Source organism: Pezoporus flaviventris, unplaced genomic scaffold (assembly GCF_033815535.1).
Source record: "Pezoporus flaviventris isolate CSIRO_AGI_PZ_B2104156 unplaced genomic scaffold, CSIRO_AGI_Pfla_v1 ptg000005l, whole genome shotgun sequence".
Taxonomy (NCBI): domain Eukaryota; kingdom Metazoa; phylum Chordata; class Aves; order Psittaciformes; family Psittacidae; genus Pezoporus; species Pezoporus flaviventris.
In genome coordinates this window covers 8198182-8221622 of record NW_026892553.1, presented here as the reverse complement: position 1 = coordinate 8221622, position 23441 = coordinate 8198182, and positions in this window count along the sequence as shown.

Here is a 23441-nt window from a genome sequence, read left to right as displayed (position 1 = left end):
ACTAATTGAAATCCCTTAGTTAAGAATACAGAAGCTTGAAGCTTTCTGTATATTCAAGGGGAATATACTGGTACAGCTATGTAGAAATACCACACTTCGTCCATTAACTATTCAGGAAGCCTTAGGTAACAGTATGACTTCTTCATGGCTCATTAGAGATAAGAAGTTTGGTGGGGTAAATCCAAGCCTGAGAAATAAGACGACTTGCCCAGGCTCATAAGTGGGGAATTCAGCAGAAAAAAAATAACTGAATCCAAAGCTGGGAGTCCCAGACCATTTCTTGGGTCCCAAGTCACCTCTAACACCATTAGTGAAACTGAAGGTACATGAAACTGAATTTAGATATGACCCTGTCTAAATGAAGCCACAGACAATTTGGTAGAACCTAGACATTCTGAGAATCCCAAGCATGCAGACCCCTTCTGAAAAACTCCCACAGGAAGCAACTGCAATAAAACATTGCTTCTGCTATCTAACTGCCCCCAGGAAAGTGTAGAATACCTCAGAGCACAGTTTCCATTCATTTTTGTTTATTGTCATGTATAAACCCTTACAGCTCAGCTATACCACAGAGGGGTTACTCTCCAAGGAGTCAGGTTAAGCCCTCAGGAAGGGTGTGACTGTCCATTTATACTCTGTTATTTCTGTCCCATATTTTCTTAACCAAAGGAAGCTCCATGAAAATGAAGAAAATAATGAGGTGCTACTACTCAGCCAAGCATGCCATCTTTGATGTACTTGGAATACATGATTGATATCTGAAAGCATGAGTCGACACTGTCTGTAACTGATGCCTGTCTTAACCGTTTTAATTTCTCATGTATTAGTTTGTCCTGGAGTAAGAATGAGGAAAATTCCCTCTCAAACAGTACAGAGATTATGGAAACGTAGGAGGAGGAAGTAATAAACAAAAATGAGCCACTAATAAGTATCAATGACAGCTATTTAACGTCTCATATGCATGCAACCTTAAGCATCGAACCAATCTGGATTATAAACTTCCCAGGACATGGAGGAACCCCCATGCCAAATCTGTAGAGGAACTACCAATAGACATTCACTGTCACACTGGAGCCCACAGGTCCACAAATTCACACCAGAGTCCTAATTCAGTCACTAAAATGAAAGGATGCTTTATCTAAAGCCAGTAATGCAACCTATAAAAAAAAAAAAATCACTCTATAAAACAATTCTTTAGCCCTTCAGAGAAAGGTGACAGACAGTTCTCATTAATCTTTTTACACTCCACAGGTGTTCACTTGTGGCTGAAGAAAGGAATTACTAGATGAAGGTCAGCGTTGTATCTAACTGGTCCAGGAACTGCAAGTTACTTGTAATACTTGTAAATGTAATAACATTTAATATTCTAGTCAAGTAGAGAAAACGATTATAGTATAGAAAGCTTATGACAGAAATGGCTTTACAATATTTATATTTAACAACTCCAAATAAAAACTTACATACAAAGTACAATACATCATTTCCAATTCTATGCATACACTCCCCAGAGCAGCCTACAATAACACAGGAATGCAGGATATGTCATATCAGAGCAGATGATTGCTCTATCAAGTCCAGCATCCTGCCTGCATTTCAATGATGGGGAAAGCATGCCTTAATGTAGCTTGTATTAAAATTTTTCAAAGTTATTGAGTACTTCTGGATCCTTCTTAATGTGAAATGCTACGTACATACTGATAAATATTTTCACTGTGTATATATGAGTTGTAATTTAGTACTAAAAGGAAACAGGCCATGGAGTGTAGTTAAAACTCTTGGAGCTCAGAAGCAAATAATTTTTAATTATTTTTAGCAAATAAACCAGTGGGAGAGCTATGAAATCATTAAATTATTATAAAAATTTGTTTATTTAGAAACATATTAATCCTGACTGTAGGCTTTGATGCAAACTGCACTGAATACAGTGAGTTGTGTTGGGTTTTAAAATAAATAATCAGGAAATTTAAAATAACCTCAACGTCAGTGCTTACTTCTTAGTAATTTCCATCTTGCTTTGAATTGTGCACATTTTCAAGCAACATTTGTGTTTCTCAACACACTGCAACACATACAGCACATACACAGCTCAAATTGTTCACACCAAAATCAGCTCTGAGCCAAAGAGCATAGACTACCTGGAAGAAAGAGTTATGAACTACGCACCAGTTTAGTCTCACTTCTGCTTCTGGCCTTACAACTGTAAATCTATACTAAATATGTTAAATGAAATGTTTCAAAATGCCAGGTGGAACCAGATGGAGCAAAACTTTGGAAATATTTAATGGAACATGAAAATATGTATAGTGGTCCACCTTCTCAATCCAGTTACTCTAGCATGCTGTCAACAGAAGCCATCACTATGTGCACCAGAAGAAGGTAAAATAAACCCTCCTGTGTCAAAAATATAATTAGGATTTTTTAGGGGTGTTTAAAAAAGCCTCACCTCAACTTTTGTAAGTCTTTACTATGAATTGTTCTGCTCACAGATGGCCAGTAACTGGAAAACTTTCAAAGACAACGTTCAAGGCAAGTAATTCAATCTTAGTCAAAGAGGCTTTACACATATAATGCCCTAAATACATCTAAATTCCTCCTACAAGTATAGCTTTATTACAAAGTTTACATGAAACTATTGTAGCACTGAGGATAATGCTGTTCTTATTTTAACCACGAACATTTCATTCTCCAGTTCACACAGATTATTATCCTAGCAAATGATATATCTCTCCCATCACTACCCTCCCCTCACAGCCTACTTTGGTCAAACATCTTCCAACCTTTGTTTGAGTGTGATGAGTCATCGTTTTGAAGGTAAGTATGTATCCCACTGGCTCCAATATTAATTTTCCTTGCTGTCAATAAGAGCTCTACAAATATATTAAAGAGCTCTGCAGAAAATAAGCCGTAACAGCAAATACAGACACGACTTTCAGATACCACAAAGAAAATAAATGAAACCATATAGCAGTTTTGAGAACTTAATAACACAACATATCTACCCTGTTTGGGAGATGGAACTTGAAATTAACTGATCCAGCAACATAACTGATTTAATTTTTTTCCATGCAAAGTAAGGTACATCACACTTATACCCTCTGCAGAAGAGTTTATTGCAGTTTAGTGCTAATTACCACATAATGTATTAGTAGTCATAAACAAATAGCAACAGGTTCAGAGTTCATTGACACTGAGTAGAATAAACAAAATACTTTCTAATTAAATCATCTATATGGCCCAACATGAATTAAATCTAATAAGCCATGTAAACAGGAAGCAAGTGCTTGCGCCACATGGCAAAAACCACCATAAATATCCAATAAAGACTTTAAAATATTCAAGCAAAAGTGAAAATATATCTTGGGCTGTTAAGGACAGAAAGTCTGAAAAGTGAGGGCTGAATAGCCTTTGTGTGAACCTTTGGCCACTAATCTGGCACTGTGACTCAAAGAAGTACGGGTGGTTTTAGAGATCTTGGCCAGTTCTAGTTTTTCTCTATGGTCTCCTCCACTGAAGCTCATTGCACACTGTGAGATGGCCATCTCCACTACCATTGAGGTGTACTGGTGATGGAACAGGTGAGACTTCATGGGGTTGGCATTTTGTTTATTAAGAAATAAAAAAGAAAAAAAAAAATCACCTTTTATTTCAAAATGCCAATTCATGATAACGCTAATCTCTTGTGATTTGAACTCTGGATTTTCTAAAGGGGTTTGCTTTTAATATACTCGTAGCCCTTTCTTGTGAAAGAAAACATTCCGGTAGACAGGAAAAGTATATGCAATGTTTTATCAGCCTTTACCTTAACCTTTCTGAGCTGTTTTCCTGACTGGTTTTCATTCTGCCTATGCAGCACTTCACCTCCCACCATCCTTGTGTATTTCCTCTTTACCTTGTACCCTAAGAATCTCTATCCACTTAACATCAATCCCTTCACATTTGAGTTTAAATAAAACATTTTAAACACTTGAAATGAGATATAGCTACCTTACTCAGTCTTTATGTAAAAATGGTAGATTTATCACATGAAAAACATGACACTGGGTGCCAGAAAACCTCAGCTACATTCAGAGAACCACATCTTCCTGCTATTTGGCAATAAAGGAAGAGTAATGGCACTGTAACATAAAAGTTGAACAGTCAGTACTTTGCAACAACATATTAATCACCAAGTATGTACTAGAGGATGAGAGACGGATTTGATTTTTCAACACCTAAATATGGAATGACTTCTGAAAACTCTCCTTTCAGTTACTAAAAATAAAAAGAATCCTATCTAGAGCTCAGGAAGGATATTGGTCTTGAGATAAATGCTTTTCATTTTGGTGTATCTCTGCTAAACTCTGCCAAACCAAAGGAAAGTTGTTTTAAATTTTCTTTCATAACCATACATGAATAGTTTATTTCAGTCTTGATCCATGGTTCTAGAAAAGGAGTTTTCTAATATTACTGAAGGAAAGAACAAATAATCCATATCCCTTAATTAATAGGTTAAAAACTCTCTTCTTACCGCATTTATATATTTTTAACCTAGGAAATAGATAGCAGTCCCAGCTGCCTCTCATTTTCATTCACTGAAAATATGAAGAAAAAATTAGTTGCCTTTTCTTTTCAAATTTACCTTTTCCTCCTACAGTATAGGGCTATAGTACTCAACAAACCAGCCAGAGCTTTTCAAAGCAGCCTAAGAATTTAGAATAAACGCATACAGAAGACTTGTATTATTTACACAGGGCAGCTATGGATACAACTACCTGTTACCGAGTTTAGTTTGTAGATGTGCCATCTTAAGTTTGGAATCTTTAGCAAAACATTATTTTCCATATAGGTTTCCCTGTGGGATGGCATTATAATTAGTTTTATCCCCAGTAGTCCAAACTAAATTCATTTTTCATTTTAATTACAAATAGTACTCACTAAACATCAATTTGCAGAGTTTTCATTAAGATGGGAACGCTAGGACAGTGGTATTTCTGCAAATGGTAATTTCTGTACAACATACTGTTACTGATGACAGCTCTCCCAGTAGAAATATAACAGTCCCACTAGAAATCTAGTTTTGGTTTGACTTGGGAAAGCGCACAAACATGGTATGAAACACTTTGCTACAGAAAACTTACGACATAGAAAAGGGTTAAGAAGAAAGCCAATTACATAAAAGCAGAGAACCTAGTTACAGTGCTAGGAGAGAAGGGAATGCAATTCAGACCTGTTGCCTCACAGCCCAGTACATTTTGTAGAACCAACTCATACTCTAAGCATTTAGCTTAGCACGTGATCCACGCTAACAGTTACTCTTGCCACATGTTTCTGTGTTCAGCTGCTTTTCTTTCTTCTATCCTTCTCCCATGTGGAATCTATGAAGTCAGTGAAGTCTTTAAACACTACACTTCCATATGGCTGAACACAATCTAAACATTTTGGGTGCTGTCATAAATAATTGTTTAAGTCTTACTGATTAACAGATTAAAGCTGCTGTTGTACAAGGGTCTGGACACAGACTGCATTTTTCATGGAATAGATCTGTTTGAGTCTTTGGCCTTTAGGGACCATTTTGTTTATCAGCACCATTTAGCATTTTCTCAGCTTTTAATACTCTGTTGTTCAGCCGTGCACGACAAGCTTCCAATTGTAAGTTAACATAACAGCACAACATGTTTTGCCTGCTCATTTGGACTGTAAATATTTGTACTGCTTGCTACCAACAGCTTTGTAATTCTGTAGTGGGCTGCACATCTATCCACCCCTATCTATCCACTCTGGCTGTCCACCTGCTATACTACCGATACTACCACAATCTAAAAAGTCAGTCTATACAGAACTAGACACCACATTTATGAATAATAATAATATTTAAATGAACATTAGGCAAAACCAATCCGTGTATAAGAAAGGGTGAAATCCACAGGAATGGGCAACTCTTGAAATTGACAGATTCAGGACATTTGTGGTGAAGGTACCCACATTAAAACATTAATTTTCATCCACAGTGGCAAAAGCTGGCAGATGTGATTTTGCTTGTGCTGACTTAATAAACACAGGTCAAACCCAGTTAATAAATCAACCATCACTAAGTGTCAAGCAGTTCTGCTGCTCAGGGAGAAGATAGGTGAAAAAACAGGTTTATGCTTCTCTGTCACTCAGATGCACGTATGCCTGCATGCTGGCCTCAGAACATGGGGAAAAAAAAGAAGATTTTGATCTCACCCTGGAAGAGACACTCAAGCTCATTCCCTGTTGCTCACATCACTGCAGGACTGAGCCAGCTCTTTTCTCGTAGGACTCTGCTTGGTCAAAGAACTGGTGGTCACAGAGTGCTCTGACAGCAAACTCCATGGGCAGCACGGGGTAATCATGCTCAGTAGGCAACTAAATTACTATAGACAAGGAACCATAATTTTATCCAAAATGGCTTCTTAAAACATGTACTGCACTAATTAAATCAATGACTAATGAATTTATTGCCCACCTCTCTGATGCTTAGTACCCATCTCCATAGGTGGATAAGTAACAGCACTGGCACAAAGAAGACCAATTCATTCACCTTTATCAAAGGCATGATTTCTCTACATGATTATGCAGACTTCTAGGAATAGCAATTGGTATAGAATGTATGATGAATTTTGCTGGCTTCTCAGTTATACCTGTTCATTACTCATGTTTGATTTTCCTCCACTGAAGTGAGGTATGATGGATTTTACATAGTTAAATATGGAAACTGTATGATCCTGATCTCATATGTAAGATTCAAATCAAAGCCCTTTTCTCCTGATTCGGTGGGAACAGAATAAGACCCAAACACTGGGTAACAGCTGATCACCACCCTACTAATAACTAAGTCATGGTATGGTGGAAATATATTTTGACTACTGTGTTTACAGAGGATACAAGCTGTTCAGTGCAGGCTGCTTTTGAGTTTGTTAATAGTGGGAGACTAGCCAAAAATACATTACCAATCTATACATACATCTGCTGGAAGTAAAATATACCACAGGTCTCATACTGTACTTTTTTAAAGGTAATATTAATCACATCTGAAAATGGACTACCAAGTGTATTATCAGAACATGCTGGCAAGGTCAAGGGTCAGAAGTACTGTGGCTGGAATAAGCCAAGATTTGGGAAATTTGCATTCACAGTAGGATTCATCCGGTAGATAAATACATCCTAGGTAAAAAAAGGCAAATGTGGGCATGTTGAGCAAGGAGAAAAACATCTCATAATCAGTAGAAACTGATGGGAATTGTGTGAGGAATATGGGTTACAGGGGAACATTCAAAAAGTTCAGGTAATAGAACAGGTTTCAATGCCTTGTACACACAGATACAAACTCCAGACTCTGTGATATACCGCAATATCGGGTTGGGAATTCTGTATGTTGTTCTTAACAAATGAATAAATACACTGGCAAGAAATCTCAGAATACATTCATCAGTGACCTGAATTAGTTTTATTTTTCAGTATCTCTGCTGACTGCACCTGGCTCTGCCAGTGTTTAGATTTCACTGTCCCATAGTATTTTTGGTAAATAATCACATATTTGGGGTAAATAATCACACCTACAGTTACTGGGACTGCCAAGGCTGAGGCGCAGAAAACAAAGGCATCCTCTGGATGATAAAAGTAAGGGTGGTTAAAGAAAAGGGTGCAAACAGATTAAATCAGTGCTGCTTTAGAGATCCCCAAATAGACTTTTCTACTGAGATAAATGGGGAGTTCATACGCCCCAAGACATTGGGGTATTTTGGGTGGTCATCAGCTGAATAAAATGTCATTGGTGATTTATTTCATGTAGGCATCATGATTATTTTTTTAATAAAAACTAACTCTGTATTGCTGTTACCTGAATAGGAATTTGAAAAGTACCAAAATTTTTAGCTGGACAAAACAATGGAATATTCATAGCAAAATAAGTGGAAATCAAATGTAAAAAAAAACAGGCACATCATGATGCCCCAAAATTTGTATTCAGTCTCTTAAATAGTAAGAATGATTTTTAACAGACTGGAACAGCTCTTAGCAGAATTGCACAAGACAGTAGCAACACTTCCACCACCAGAACCAGCACTGCTGCCTGCTGGAACATAGCAGCATACTGCAGCAGCAGTTAGGATTAGATACCTAATGCTTGGCTTGCTCCAGAATTGTCTTTTTTGAGCGACAAGTCATTCTTTTTCTGTAGCCTGAAATAATGCAGATGGAGTATTAAAAAGACACTGTAATGTTTAACTATGAGATGCACTATATTACAAAAAATAAAAATCATAATAGTGTAGATGCCACCTATTTCCACAGACCTAGAAGCCTTGCCATGCCTCACCATTAAGTGACGAGAACACCACCCAGGGAGCTCAGTGGGCAGCAGCATAGAAAATTATCTTGGTGGACATAGATAGAGAACTATACCACAATATACCTGCCTGAACACATTCTACAGTAAATCATACCCCTCTACTTTGTTTCTTCTCAGTGCCAAATCTGGATAAAATGGAGGGGTGCAAACTCAGCAGAGACTCTCTGCTGGATGGACTCAGTAAGGAACAGCAGTGGGTTGAGAAGATAGGCATTAAAAATCTGATGGTTCAAACTCCTAGTTCAGCTACATCACCTTATGTATTTAAAAAAAAAGGGGGGGGGGGGGAATAAACCACACATAACCAAGGATATCTGACTAATCTTTGAAAGTATGCTGGTATCTAAGAGTGTGGAAAACACACATTTATTTATTATGTAGAAAAAAGGCTTTGGTTTACTACAGATGGTACCAATTGCTCCCCATGTAGACTTACAGGTTGTGATTAAGATTAAAGAACAACCCAGGACACGATTCCACCAGAATCACACAGAGTTAAAGACACCCAACCACGCTGCCCCTATTCACTGTAGCAGAGAGCAGCCCTTGTAAGAGAGCAGCCAGTCTCCTGAAGCCCAGGAGATGCATGGTAACTTCACAGCTCTGGGGGTAGCTCATTTAGAGCTAAGCAAATCATGACTGCACGGTGTTACACTGCACAGTACTGTACGTGCTTCAGATACCTTGGGAGCTGGCTGGATGACAGACTACCCATGGTATTGTTGACAATTAAGGTAATCAAAAGGCAAATATTTTCAAAGAGCTATATAAAAGATTTTGGGGCAAGTTTGTTTGCTTATTTTTCTGAAATAGGTTTTTAAGACAGCAGTACTGCCCTTCACCTGTTATCCTCCTTTCCTACACCACCCCCTGGAAAATTTACTACTCCCTTAGGATAAATTGGCAGGTCCTCAAATCCCACAAATATTGCTTGTGGCTGCCAAATGGGACTTGCTCTGTCATGGGCCAAGTCTCTGAGACTTTTTTGAAGTTTAGAATGCTTTGAGTTTATTTTGAAATGTAGTCATCCCAGAGGAGAACCTTCAAATTGCTGTCAGGACAATGACAGTCCTTTGTGATGCTATAAAGCCCTGTACTTTGCCTAGCAAGGATGAGATGCTTCATACGTGTATGCTCTGCTTTTGCTGTCTCTTATCTCCTTCTACGTCAATGTAGACAGAATGCACAATAACAAAAGTTATCTTTTTTCCCTTCCTTCTTTTGCATTTTTTCAAGTAAATGTTAAGTGCAGTGCTTTCTTTTTTCAAGTCAAAGTGGCTTCAGAAGCTAACAGAGATAAGAAACAAATTACTGAAGGAAATGCATAACATATCCAAGGACGAAATGAAGCTGGCACTGCTATGCATTCCTTATCCAGAAATAATGCAGATTTTACAAAATTATGTCAGGTAGCAATAAAATTCATTCACCTTTCTTATAGCCTGATCCAGATTACTGCAGCCATAATGTAGGAATACATTAAGTACAGAGAGAGAAGGTATCAGCTACTGCATCTGCTTATTTTAATTTGGACCTTAAAACCTGAGTAGTGAAATTTTAAGACTATGTACTGACATTTTAGGCATATGCATAATGAATATTTAAACAATCATGTGAAATACCTGCCTAGAATTAGAACTACTGCTTTTATGATGACCAGTGGTATTCTCATTAGCATGGATTGAGACAATAAAATTTTTTAACAGTTTCATGCAATAAAAGTCTGCTGCATTATGGGTGAGTTTCAATTTACAGATGTAGAATGATAGTTGACTAAGAAATTATCTCACAACATTTATCACATCACATGAGGTAGCAACCACACATTTCTTGTGTGCTCCTAAATGCACCAGAGACTAGATGTTTTGAAAATTGTACATTAAAGATAGACAGACAGATGCAAAGAGAAAGCATACATACTTAAAGGTGATTATTACACGCATAACATTGAAATGACATATTGCCAATATCAAGAGTAAATCTCTGTAATGGATCATGTACAGCCCACATCCCTCTTTTTGGGTAAGGCCATAGAAAAACAGGTCCTGAACTAGGAAAGTGAATAGTATCCTATTACTACACTAAGTGGTATTTAGTAAGTTATAACTTGAAAATAGTCTGCTTTCCATTTGCCACCCTGGGAAACTCCTGTCTTTGGTTTCCAAGACTTCCTGGGCCAGATGAATATACTGCAAAATGCTTTTTAACGTTGACTGTAACATTCATTACTTGTTCGATACCCAGCCTCAATCACTGACTGTGTTTCTGCTGAGTGCAGAGGCTCAAATTCACAGAAAAGTTGGTCTTTTATAGTCTCTATAGTCCACCAAAAACACAGAATTCAAAATAAGTCCCAAGACAAGATACAGCAGCTGTTACACAGTTTTACATCATAGGAGAAACAAAACATTCTTACAGCTAAATACATCAGTTAAAACAATACCATTTTTATTCCCTGCATTCTCCAGGAATACCGCTTTCCTTTTCTCTCTGCTCTTTAACAGATCTAGTGGACCTGACACTTACTGCTTCAGAGCCAAATAATACAAAGATACAACATAGCAGGGTTTTTTTTCCTTTATATGCCTTCTATTCGAGTTTAATATGTAATACTGGGTCATCAGAGCAGCTCTTGAGCATTACACTTAAGGTTTTTGGACTATCTTTACTATAAAAATTGCTATTTCCTCTTCTAAATACAGATTTCTGCTAGTGTAGTTCCCTACTAGTGAAACTTTAAACTTTCTCCAAGCACAGGTTGTGGTGAAGTCACTACAATTATATGCATTTACATCACAGTCTCTTATACCTCAGTCTTCAGGATTTTAAAAGATGCTTAATGTAATTTTTTATATTCTCATTCTCCAGTCTTAAACAAAATGGCTGAGGAAGGGCAATTCTCAGAATAAAATGAACCAGAAACAATTACTTTATGAAAAGCAATATGATACCAGCCATATTTCATTGCTGGAAATTAAACGTAATGTCTGGTGCCAGCAATAGGAGCAAAGAGATTGAAAGGCAGACAAGAGAACTGGCTTCATGTCCTAGACAGATATAGTACATTTTGAAAGATTTAAAACTACAAAGTGTTTGCCTGGATAGTCACCTGAGTCCAGAAGCACAAATCCAGACAAGCTTCAAAGAACTGCCCTTAACCTGTCCTTTGCTTTGAAGGTTGCTGCTTCTATCTAACACATGAAATAAAGAGTAGGTAGCTGGGGAAAAAAGAAGTTAATTTTTCCCAGCCACATAATTTACTGTAACAAAATCCTGTTGCCTGATCTCTATGAGTCTTGCCTGTCTATAGGCTTGCCCACTAAATGCACACAGTACTGGTACAGGAAGGCACCCTTACCCACCCAGTGGAGTTGCCCCAAAACAATAGGTCTGACTGCTCTTAAATTTGAGGGTAGCCGAAGAAGCAACAGGGAGTCACACAAGACAAATGCCCAGTTGCAGAGGGATATTAAACCCAAATACAACAGCACTACTGGCTAACCAACTTCTAGCTCCAGCAAAAATAAAATTAAAGAAAAAAAAACTGCAGGCGTAGCACTTCTCTTATCACTTGTAATCAATTGACACGTGTAATGTTCTTAGTGAAGAGCACAGAGGTTTTAAATGAAATCTTCTTTAACAGACACTCTTTACTATATTCACCATCTAAGTGATAACAAGCAGCATTTCGTTGCACTTTAAGTGTGCACATAACAGTAAAACACTGAAGCATGAAATGGAAGTCATAGACCATGGCCTGTCTTGCTAAGTAGTGCTTCACATGCCCACTGGAAACAGAACATTCGAAAAAATGGCAGGAGCTCTAGCAACTATTGAAGCAGAGAAGCTCTAAGGCTGCAACCTCTGTCCTAGCTGAAAAATCTGTTCATTCCAATAGCACTGTAAAGCCAGAGTAGAGGTTATCATATAAAATCTATTACTTACCCTAATGCTTTATCAATAGTCCACTAAAATCAACTTGTTTATGCTTTTGGGGGCATTGCTAAACATAAATCCAATAAAGTAAAGGCAGAAAATAGAAAGGAAAAAATGACAGGAAGAGAAGAATATTCCTTTCCTATTTATTACATTTCAGTGCTACTAGTCACTGAGAAGTTTGGTAATGGAGTCTAACAAATACTGATATTCCTGACTGTGCTGTGTCATCACCACCACCAAGATTAGAAATATTAGGGAAGGTCAATTGATAATATATTCCAATGTATATAGTTATATGACAAGAAGACTGGCTAGTTTTAACAGAAGCCTGATCTTCATCTTACTTTTAGCTTATTCCCTCTGTTAAAGCAAAGGTAGAAGAATGGGAAACACTCCAAATGGACATGAGCTCTTCTTCAATTTGAGAAATTATCATAATCTATGTGCATATGCACACACATATGTGGGCAAAGGCTTAAATATGTTTACCTATGTTGGGAATATAACCGAAAAATCAATATCCTAGGCTTAGAAAACCATTTTTGCCTTCTCTTTAACTGTGACAACACGGAACATAAAAATGCACAAATTCAGAGCACTATCTGAAAATTTCTTATAAACCCCCCCCATTTTTAGATCTTAAATCTTTAGCAAGCAATTAAAATATTAATGAAAAAGTACAAATTATTATTGTACATAAGCAAACAAAGCATAGTCAGAAAGATGTTTTAAAAGATAACACATCTACTGTGACAAGGTCAGAATAAATAATATGAAATTCAAGTTAGTCTAAAAGTTTTCTTTGTGGCATGAATACAGCTCTAACATACAGCATTTCTTGTTCTTTAGGCAATAGATAGCTAGCTACCTGAATTATCTGCAGTTCTTTGTCTCTTGCAGTTTTTCTGACAACTGCTGGACTTAAGGTATTTATTAATTCCCACCCATGCCAACATACCTGTTTATATGGTGTCCTTTGTAGGCACACTAAGACTGTTAAACAAAACAAGCAAAAAAGAAGTAGCAGTTTCTACAAAAGAACAAGGGAATGACTGCATTGCTTTAAAGCATTCTGGTAGAGTTCTTTAATTTATTAGTATCTTTCAGTTGTCCATATTCTGCTCCAAAGCCAAAATACATTAAGCATAGGTAAGAAGTCTGCAAAATAAAAGAACCTACTCCTCCTACGTATTTTCTTGAAATATGTCATAGAGTAATGACTTTATGCCTACCATTTGCATAAACATGCAAAAGGTAGCCTTCCTCCTTGAAAATCACTGCTAAAATCAAGGTGGGTCAGATTAGCTGTTATATAAATGATGAAGGTCCATACTGCTGAGAATACATCTCATCATTCAGGATGTCAAACAGGGACCAATTAAAATGTCATACTGAAACAACATAGCCTTCCATAGCCCCAGTAAGACAGAACCACTAATCTCTGATGATCTCCCCAGACCTCTAAAAATTAGGTGATTTAGGATGCTGATGTGAAAAAAAATGTTTACATGTTGTTGTTGTTTAAAGCCCAGCCGGCAACCCAGAACCACGCAGCAGCTCGCTCACTCACCCCCTTTCCTCCCCTGCTCCCAGAGGGATGGGAAGGAGAATTGAAAGAATGCAACTCCCACGAGTTGAGATAAGAGCAGTCCAGTATCTAAGGTATAACACAAACCACTGCTGCTACCACCAGTAATAATAATGATACGGGAAATAACAAGAATACAACCGCTCACCACCCGCCAACCGATACCCAGCCCGACTGAGCAGTGATCTCAGCCCTTCTGGGTAACTGCCCCCCAGTTTATATTCTGGGCACGACGTGCTGTGATATGGAACACCTCTTTGGCTAGTTCGGGTCAGGTGTCCTGTCTCTGCTTCCTCCCAGCTTCCACTCCTCCCTGGCAGAGCATGAGACTCAGAAAGTCCTTGGTCAGAGTAAACATTACTGAGCAGCAACTAAAAACATCAGTGTTATCAGCATTATTCTCAGGCTGAGAGTCAAAAACACAGCACTGCACCAGCTACTAAGGAGAAAAATGACTGCTACTGCTGAACCCAGGGCACATATTTATTTTGGACAAGTTTTACAGTAGCTGAGAGTAGAAATAGAACTTTTAACAAAACACTGTTTTAAAAAAATATAAGAAAAATATTATTATTTAACTTAAAAACATGAATGGAAGCTTTCTTTTTGAAGTACAACAAAAGATTTAGAGGGGCATGCGTGTGTGAGGAGTGTTTGTAAATAAAGGCTATGAGCTGTTAATAGAAAACTTTGGGGCTAACAAACTTTTTTTTAAACGTACATTTACTAAATATCTTTACAATACATGTTCTTCCCACGTCACAAGCAGGTCTGAATACTAGAAGAAACGACATTCATGTTACTATAAAAGAACTTTCATCCAGATAGCACTCCTATTGCTAGCCATGCATTGAAATAGTTTTTCATCTCAAAGATGATGAGTATTATAAAGGATAGTTAAAAATACTTCAGAAAGAAATAAGGACAGATTTTGACCTTAGCCTGAAAATGGAAGTGCATTGTCAAGGGCATACAATGACATTTGCCTCCATGGGAAATATTAAATATGTTTGATGCATCCAAGGCTTGTTTCAAAGAAACTTGTTCCTGGATTCCCTAGGATTTCGTTAGATTCCAAACAACTGTTAAATCCAGACATGCTCTTAGTCTTTATATTTATTGTGCCCTTACCATTGAGGTGATTAAATTTTCTTTTATGCATACATGTGACTGGTTGTTTTTTTTCTTTTTTAATTGTTTTTGGGTTGAGGATTTTTATTACATTCTTTCACACTTGTTATTATATTCCTCTCTACTTGATGCTTGATATTCTCGATTTACTGGATGCTTTGAAAAAAATTTTTTTTGAAAACAGAGTCATTTAACGTGAAGAACTAGTAAGGCTATCTTCTGAGATTGCTAAGGTTATCTTGTGACTTAGATGATAATCGTAACAGATTCGATCACAAAACAAAGTAGGTGAAATAAAGAGATGCTTAACTATACCAAGTAGTGGAAATTCTTTAAAATATATGGTGTATGGAAAATTAATACAGCACCAGAAATTAATATCAACTAAGAATAGACAAAAGGGCTACATTCATCAACTAATCCAGCCTCCAAGATTAATCTAGCTACCTCTCATCTGTTCTGACTTTAATTAAATTCTTCTGCCCTGTTTCATGAGCTGGTAAATCTTTTTAGAATTCCACACTTCTGTTTGCAAGACTCTCTTTTATTCCTAAACCTGGCTAGTATAGCTGAGGGTCTACCTAGTATATCGTCTCATTGCTTCCATATTGAAAGAGGCAGTTAAAAATGTTCTTCATGGCTAAGAATGTATTTCTAAATGCAGTAAGAGGTGTGCAGTCACACCAGTTACTTTGAAAACACTATGTCCTCTAAGCTGTTTCATTAGCCTATAAGGATTCAAGTGATTTAAAATGTTCCCACCCCAAAACAAACCTGTAAATCATTCCACAATGCTTTATCACATTTAAGTACTCTCCCATTTCTCTTCAAACACGTAAACCACTTTCATCCATTATTCTGTTTTATGGGACTCTGCAATTTGTTTTAAAGAAGCTGGTTAAATTTCAAATTGGAGCAAACATAAATCTGTCGGGTTCCTATATAAGTGAGGAAACCATAGGAAAGTCCCAGTACAGAGGTGGCCTCCGGCCATTAAATGCCAAGTCTGCCTCTACACCTTGCTTTATTCCTCCTCTCCTATGTTTTCTTTTGAACAAAACAAGAGGGAAATTCCTATAAGTGGGGCTGCCCGTGGCACTTTCCTTCTAACAGGCAGTAGAGTCACTGGCTGCATGTGAAAATTATTAAGTTCAGATAGGTATGGCCAAATCTCTCTCCATATGTCTAACCATGACACCTGCATAAATAACGGAAAAAAAATCAGCAGTTTTGTAGGCAGTAGCAGCACAGTATGGCAAGCTATAATGCATCCTCATAGCCAGATACCAGCAATCTTTGCCATATGAGCCTGTGGACTATCCATGGGCATTTGAAGGTAAGCAATCCACAGGACTGTAATCCACTTTCTAGAAGGTCCTTGTAAGCATTAAACAGAAGGCAGAAGCGTGTAATATGTCATTAAGAAATTGCCCTGCTTGCAGAACAGAATCACCTCTCACTGTGACTGCCTTGTTACAGCTCACCGCTATCCTCAGCTTCCCTCGATCTGTCAGGAGGAAGCACAAACTGTGAAGCTTTCCAAGTCTATTGATTCTGACATGCCTGCCATTTCCTTAGCAAAATAACGTGCCTGTTTTCTACATAGAGCCCAGGCGAAAGAACATTTACCATCTGGCTCTTAAACGAGGGTCAAGGAGCAATGCCAAGACATATTGTTCTGCTCAAAGATGTCAGCGATCCCTTTATCTTCAGATGGGATTTGGTAAGTTGCATTGACTAGCAACACAGCATCTGCTCTTTCACTCTCTGCCTTCAAAACAGAGGAACTGAAAGCCCCGACAAAGTCCTATGTTGCACCTTCTTAAATCAAAGTGAATAAATATCCTGCCATCTCCACCTTCCACAGCAAAATAAAATAGGCTAATACAGACCCTTTCCAGCCTGGCACATTTCCAGCCAGGTAAAACACCAATTACCCAGTAAGAGAAGAATGGGAGCAGGCTTCATAGGCTGAAGCTAGTTTTCATTTGGTTCTGTAAGAAAAATCATTGCTCTATGATTCTGAATGTGGTGGTGCTCTTGATGGTATTTAAGTGGGTTCTTGCATCATTTTCTGGTAGGAGTTAATGACCAAGAGCAATGGTGCTTTGAGTGCAGGGTCTAACAGGAACCAGCTATGGGGTTTATCAGGAGCTGCAGGACCCAGGCACAGCTACAGGTTGGGCAGAGAAGAGATTCAGAGCAGCCCTGCAGAGAAGGACTTGGGGGTGTTCGTTGATGAGAAACTGAACATGAGCCGGGTTCAGTGTGCGCTTGCAGCCAAGAAAGCAACTGTATCCTGGGCTGCATCAAAAGGAGCGTGACCAGCAGGTCGAAGGAGGTGATCCTGGCCCTCTACTCTGCTCTTGTGAGACCTCACCTGGAGCATTGTGTGCAGTTCTGGTGTCCTCAACATAAAAAGGACATGGAACTGTTGGAACAAGTCCAAAGGAGGCCACGAGGATGATCAGGGGCTGGAGCACCTCCTGTATGAAGACAGGCTGAGAAAGTTGGGGCTGTTCAGCCTGGAGAAGAGAAGGCTGCGTGGAGACCTCAGAGCAGCCTTCCAGTATCTGAAGGGGGCCTATAGGGATGCTGGGGAGGGACTGTTCATTAGGGACTGTAGTGACAGGACAAGGGGTAACGGGTTAAAACTTAAGCAGGGGAAGTTTAGATTGGATATAAGGAGGAAATTCTTTCCTGTTAGGGTGGTGAGGCACTGGAATGGGTTGCCCAGGGAAGTTGTGAATGCTTCATCCCTGGCAGAGTTCACGACCAGGCTGGACGAGGCCTTGGGTGATATGATTTAGCGTAAGGTGTCCCTGCCCACTGCAGGGGGGTTGGAACTAGATGATCTTAAGGTCCTTTCACAACCCTAACAATTCTATGATTCTATGACAGTCCCACAACCTGCTCTAAGCATGCTGCCACTCACATCAATTTCTTGGGGAAATGCAGCACACTGGAGACTTTACAAATGATCTCTACTGCATCACCTGGGACACTGTCTTATGGAAATATAAGACCTCCACGACCAATGAGTGGTGCTTATCACAAGTACTCACTCGTTTTACAAAGTACCTGGCATAGACATGCTGTTAGGTGTCTGCACACTACGCTAATCCCTCAAAAATGGCATATTTTTGATGGAATCAGAAACTGCTCAACAAAACGGAGGGGCTGATTTTCCAAATCCCTTTTCATGGTGACAAAAATCAGACAACAATCTGAACATATGTGCTGCATCTGCTGATGGGCACAGCTGAACTCCTGTCTCTGCAGACAGCTATTTTGTGTCAGTGTCACAATGTTATCAGAAAAGATCAGATTAGTAAAAGAGGACTTGGAATAATTTATAATGGTTGAGTTGCAGCTTCACATGATTGCAACTACAGGACCAGAAATGGTAATAGTATTGCCTGCAAAGGTGTATATGAATTTGTATGGTTATGATAATTAAAATTAAGTAGTTATTGAAATTCAATATCTATTAGATTTTATTAATTTACTTATAAGATTGATACCTCAGGCAAAGAAAAGCAAATATCTTCTGACAGACAGTCCCCCCGAACAGCATTACCAGATGTGAAATGAGGATACTCTTCAGTATTAGTTCTTCAAAATTATAGGACCTGTCTCCCTGCTATGAAGAGCAAAGAATATGATACACTTCACTGAGAAAAATTAACCACATGCTGAACTAAAGTCTGCAAAAACACGTACTCACAACAAGTTATATGATAAAGAGCTTTATAGGGAAAACATCTTAAAGGACCACTAGGAATGTCACTTGCCCACTAAAATAAAAGTCTTTTCCAGAACAGAGTTAAAATTATTTAAGCAGCAAGTTATTTATTTTAAAATTCTGAAGCAAGATTTGCTCTGTTTTGGCTACACAGTTGGCTAGAGGACAGCAGAGGTACTTACACATATCAGGAAAGAGCACATTTACACATGTAGCTTGCTAAAACTGAAGACAGCGGTTCAGCAAATCCAAGTCAAAAATCGGAGCCAGAAATACCCAAAGCTAGAAGACACAAACACTTGCTACTGCAGACCTGTGTACTATTTAGCTTTGTCAGGAAGGGTAAGTATAAATATACTTTTGTTTTCCAAATTGTTGCTGACATATCAAAAGGGGGAAGATGAAAGGCTTGAGACTTAACCGGTACCATCAAAAAGAAAAAGAAACTTTAAATCGTGGCTCAGATCCAGAATGGTGAGCTAGCTCTGAAGATGAAAAATGTCCTCTGGAAACTATTTGAAAGAGCACATACTTTTGAACTGAAATTCCCTCTGTTTTGTTAGGGAGCTTAAGGTACCAAATGGAACTAGACTGATTATGTTTTCTAAGCTACAAAATGGTTAGAAGAGAGAAATCAGTTTTATTTCAGGTAAATGTCTGGGACATGCTGCTTTTACTGGGAGCCCACCCCCAAAAAAATGATTCAAAGTCAATTCCAAGACAGTACTCTTGAGTCAGAATTTGGCTCCCATTTGTTTCCTATGTGCATCCTTTGTGACAAACCAGCTATCACAGGGTGCACTATATGCACTTGTTCCAAAAGGTGAACTAACTGAACACTGATATGGCGACTCTGCAACACAACAGGAGTTACTTAAAGAGGAGGAAATATTCAAACCTTATGCTGAATATATATCAGCCACATCTATTTCCTGCGAAAAGGAACCAAACTCTGATGGCAGAGAACTTAGTTAAAGCAAGAAGAAGAAAAAAAAAAGGATATAAAAAGTAGCAGCACAGACATTCCATCTGGTTTCCCAGCTGCTTCTGTAAAGATAAATCTCTCCCTGGTGAAAATTACAAAATTGTTGTTGTAGTGCAGCTTCTTCAGCAGGCGGCACAAGAATTCCTGACTGACAAGCCCTTTCAACAATGGCACAAGTCAAGTTTTGTCTTGCACTCGTTACGCTATTTGCATGGGAGAGATTTTCAGAAACCACACACATAAGAGATGAAATAAGACTGAAAGAATTGCAGGAATATGCTATAAACAAAATAATAACTTTAGGAATAAAGGAAGCACAGACCAAAGAGCTGTTTCTAGAAAAAAAAATATTTCCTTGAATTTAAATTCTATGAAGGAATTTTAACTGCTGCTGGCTTGAAGTATGGAAAGATGAGGGAACGTAATAGTTTTGGCTGGTCAAAGATCGACTTTTTTGATAAAACATCAGAAATCATTTTCTGTTGGAATATCCCACAGCAATGTTGGATTATTGGCAAAATAAGCAAAAATGAAATGCACGTATATAAGAACAGGCATAACTGCTGAAAACCAAATACTGCAAATGCCTTCGTAGGTCCCTGACCATGAGGCGATAGGCGCATCCTTCCCCTCTGCAGCCCAAGCTCCTTTGTCAGCATGTTCCAGATGTAAAATTGACTCCATATCAGAGTATAAAAAAAATCTAAAATCCCTCTAAAACATACAGCATTTAGGCTTAGCATTGTTGTTTTTCTTAATAAAGATATTTCATGTTCTGGTTGTACTCAGCCCTTTACTCGGCTGGCTCTTTCCTCTGTTATTACTCTGCACACCCAGAGGAGGCAAATGAGGATACACCCCGTGTGAGGGTGCTTCCGACAAGCTGCTCCTGTGTGCAGAACTCTGAGGCACAAAGTTCCTGCCAAATGTTAATGGCACCACTTCTGGCCACCTTCTGATCTCTGCCTGTGAAAGCCCTCCTGGTGAGCAGCATCTTCCTCAGTGCAAAATCCTCCACTGCTCCTCTGCTTCATCTGGCATGTGGCCACAAGAGCCAACTGCCTGTTCAGCCATCAGTCCAACCTCATCACTGCATTCGACCTTCATGTCTTGATCACTATTCAAGACTCAGAGGAGCGTGTGGACACCCTTTTTGCTTACAAGTGTTAGAAGGCCATACTGTCTTCATTCCATCACAAGAAGAGCTTCTCTTTTATGAGAAACCAAGCATGACCCACACTTTTCCCCAATCCAGAGAGTTCTCTTCTTCCACCCCACCCTTGAATTTTCAAACCCCATTTCTGCTAAGCTGCTTTTTGAAATGCAGGGTAACAGGCTCACTCTTCCATACTTGAGACAGAATTCTTTGTATTCACTGGCAAATCCTGGGATTAGTTAATCTGCAAATTCCACAATACATTCCTTATTTCTAAAGGCTTATTCTTATCTAAAGTGAAAGCTGCTTTGACTATTTCTGTTTCCTCCCTTATTGTATCTCAGGGCTGTGGGAGCTGACTGCTAGCGCCACGGTTTTGGGGAGGTAGTCAAAGAGGGTAAAGTTCAATTAATTTGAAGCTGGGCAAAAAAAAGTGTCAATGGAGCTCCACACATCCACAAAACCAGACAGAGCAATATGCACATGAACTCTCCACAAAGTATTCTGAGTATTTGTAACTTCTCAAATTCTTTGCAGCACCAGTAGTCTCAAGGATGGCAACTTCTCACAAAAGACTGAAATTAATGGAGTACTCCTTAACACTCCATCTTAACTTCATAAGAAATGTAAAGTAGTTCCTCCTAATTCTATTCAGCCAACTCCTTGAATTTCAAATGTAATTTGGGATTGTTTTGGTTAAAGAAGTAAGGCCTGTCAGAGAAAATCAGAAGTAAGTCAGTTCTGAAGACGAAACCTTGCTAAAGCAAACAACGTTCTCACTTTTCTTATTTCAGTAGTTTCAACATGTTATTTTATTTCCCTGAGTATTTCTTCCAGAAATAATAAAATATTGCGGTAATATTACAGTTTGTCAGTAAAATATTTTCTTATTAACAATAAGAGAAGTGGAGAAATAAGGGCAAGAAATCAAAAAAATAGAGACAGATACAGAAAGAAAAGACAAAAGAAAATAGAGATGACAGCATACAAATAAAATGTATATATTTGCTTTTATGCTTTGTGGAAATGGATGACACTATGGGTGACTAGTAAAATTCCATTTAGCCCCATTGGCATAAAGGTTCTACACTGAAGTTATGTTAGCTAACAGGTAAAATGACATACAGGTAAAATGACATTTCATTTTTCTCCTAAGAAACTTGGTTGCAAATGCTGCTTTTTTTCTGTAGAATATAAGCTGCCTTTAATTTTTGGCCTGACAGTTTCACAAAGCACATGAAAATCTGATTTCTGTATTAATAATCTCTCATTCTACATATTGCAAAATTAAGGAAAAAAAACATGCTGAATTTAACAATAATGAAACTTGTAAGATTCTCTAGGAAGGTTTCAGGCGAGATTCTTGTATAGGTCTTTTGAACCATTATGTTACACTCAGAGAGCAGGATGGCAATTTTCTCTTAACTTTTATGAGTTACTAAAAAGCAGGGGAAATTAATTTCTTTTTAAGCTCCATGGTTATTTCTTGAGGAATATTGTATTATTATTATAAATAATTCTAATGTACTATTTGTATAGTGCATTTCTCCTTCAAAGCACTTTATAAACATTAAGTGATATTTAATCCTTTTTTATACAGTTAAAACATCAATGCTTTCCAGAGAAACAATGCATTTAGAATATTATCTGTCTTTTCTGAATTTCATCATTCCAGTCTACTGGGACTGAAAATACAGCAATGAATCTAAACTTTGCCCAAAAATTCAGAACTTTCAGACATGGACCATTAAAGGGATGCACCAAACTAAATGTAAGTTTCTGAGTCTGGACATAGCTTCCAAGCAGCTGTCAGCAGTAAGAGATGAAGATATACAGAAGTTATACAGCTGACTCAAAACCACTGCTATCAGCATTGCAAGCTCTCAGTTGTTAGAATGAAGCAACAGAAATGTGAAAAAGTGATGACTAAAACTGTCTATGCCCCATAGATTTCCCATTTAAATCAAAGGCAAAATTGACTTCAAAGGAAGCTGGAGCAGCCACAAAATGCATATGTAAAAAAAAAAAAAAAAAGGAATACTTTGCTTATGAAGACAGCTAATATTTCATAAGGGTGTCTGCTGTGCCTGAAGCTTGTTTCTCTCTGCAGAATGTATTCCCAATACTTATATCCATTTATATTCACAAGGATTATGAAGAGTGGAGCAGTCTCAACCAGTTAGTAAAATCTCCCATGCAAAGGCTGTAATCCTGAACATTACTGGAGCTGAGCTGCAGACAATGACCCTCAAAATCTGCAGACAGTTATTCCCCCAGACAAGCTTCAACATGGCCAACCCGGTCTAAAACAGCTCCAACTAGAAACAGCTTCTATGTAAATGATACAAAATTTGATGGTCCAAATCAGGGTCTGGCTTACTGCCACCAACTTCCATGCAGTTACCTCCAAGATAAATGGCTTCATTTTGTCTAAATTAATTTACTCATATGTCTTGAGGTTACATGTTTTTATGTATGCTTTTATGAAACTCCTTAGAAGTACAGCATACTAAGTAAAGTCCAAGTTCAAAATTCTTTCTAGTTTTA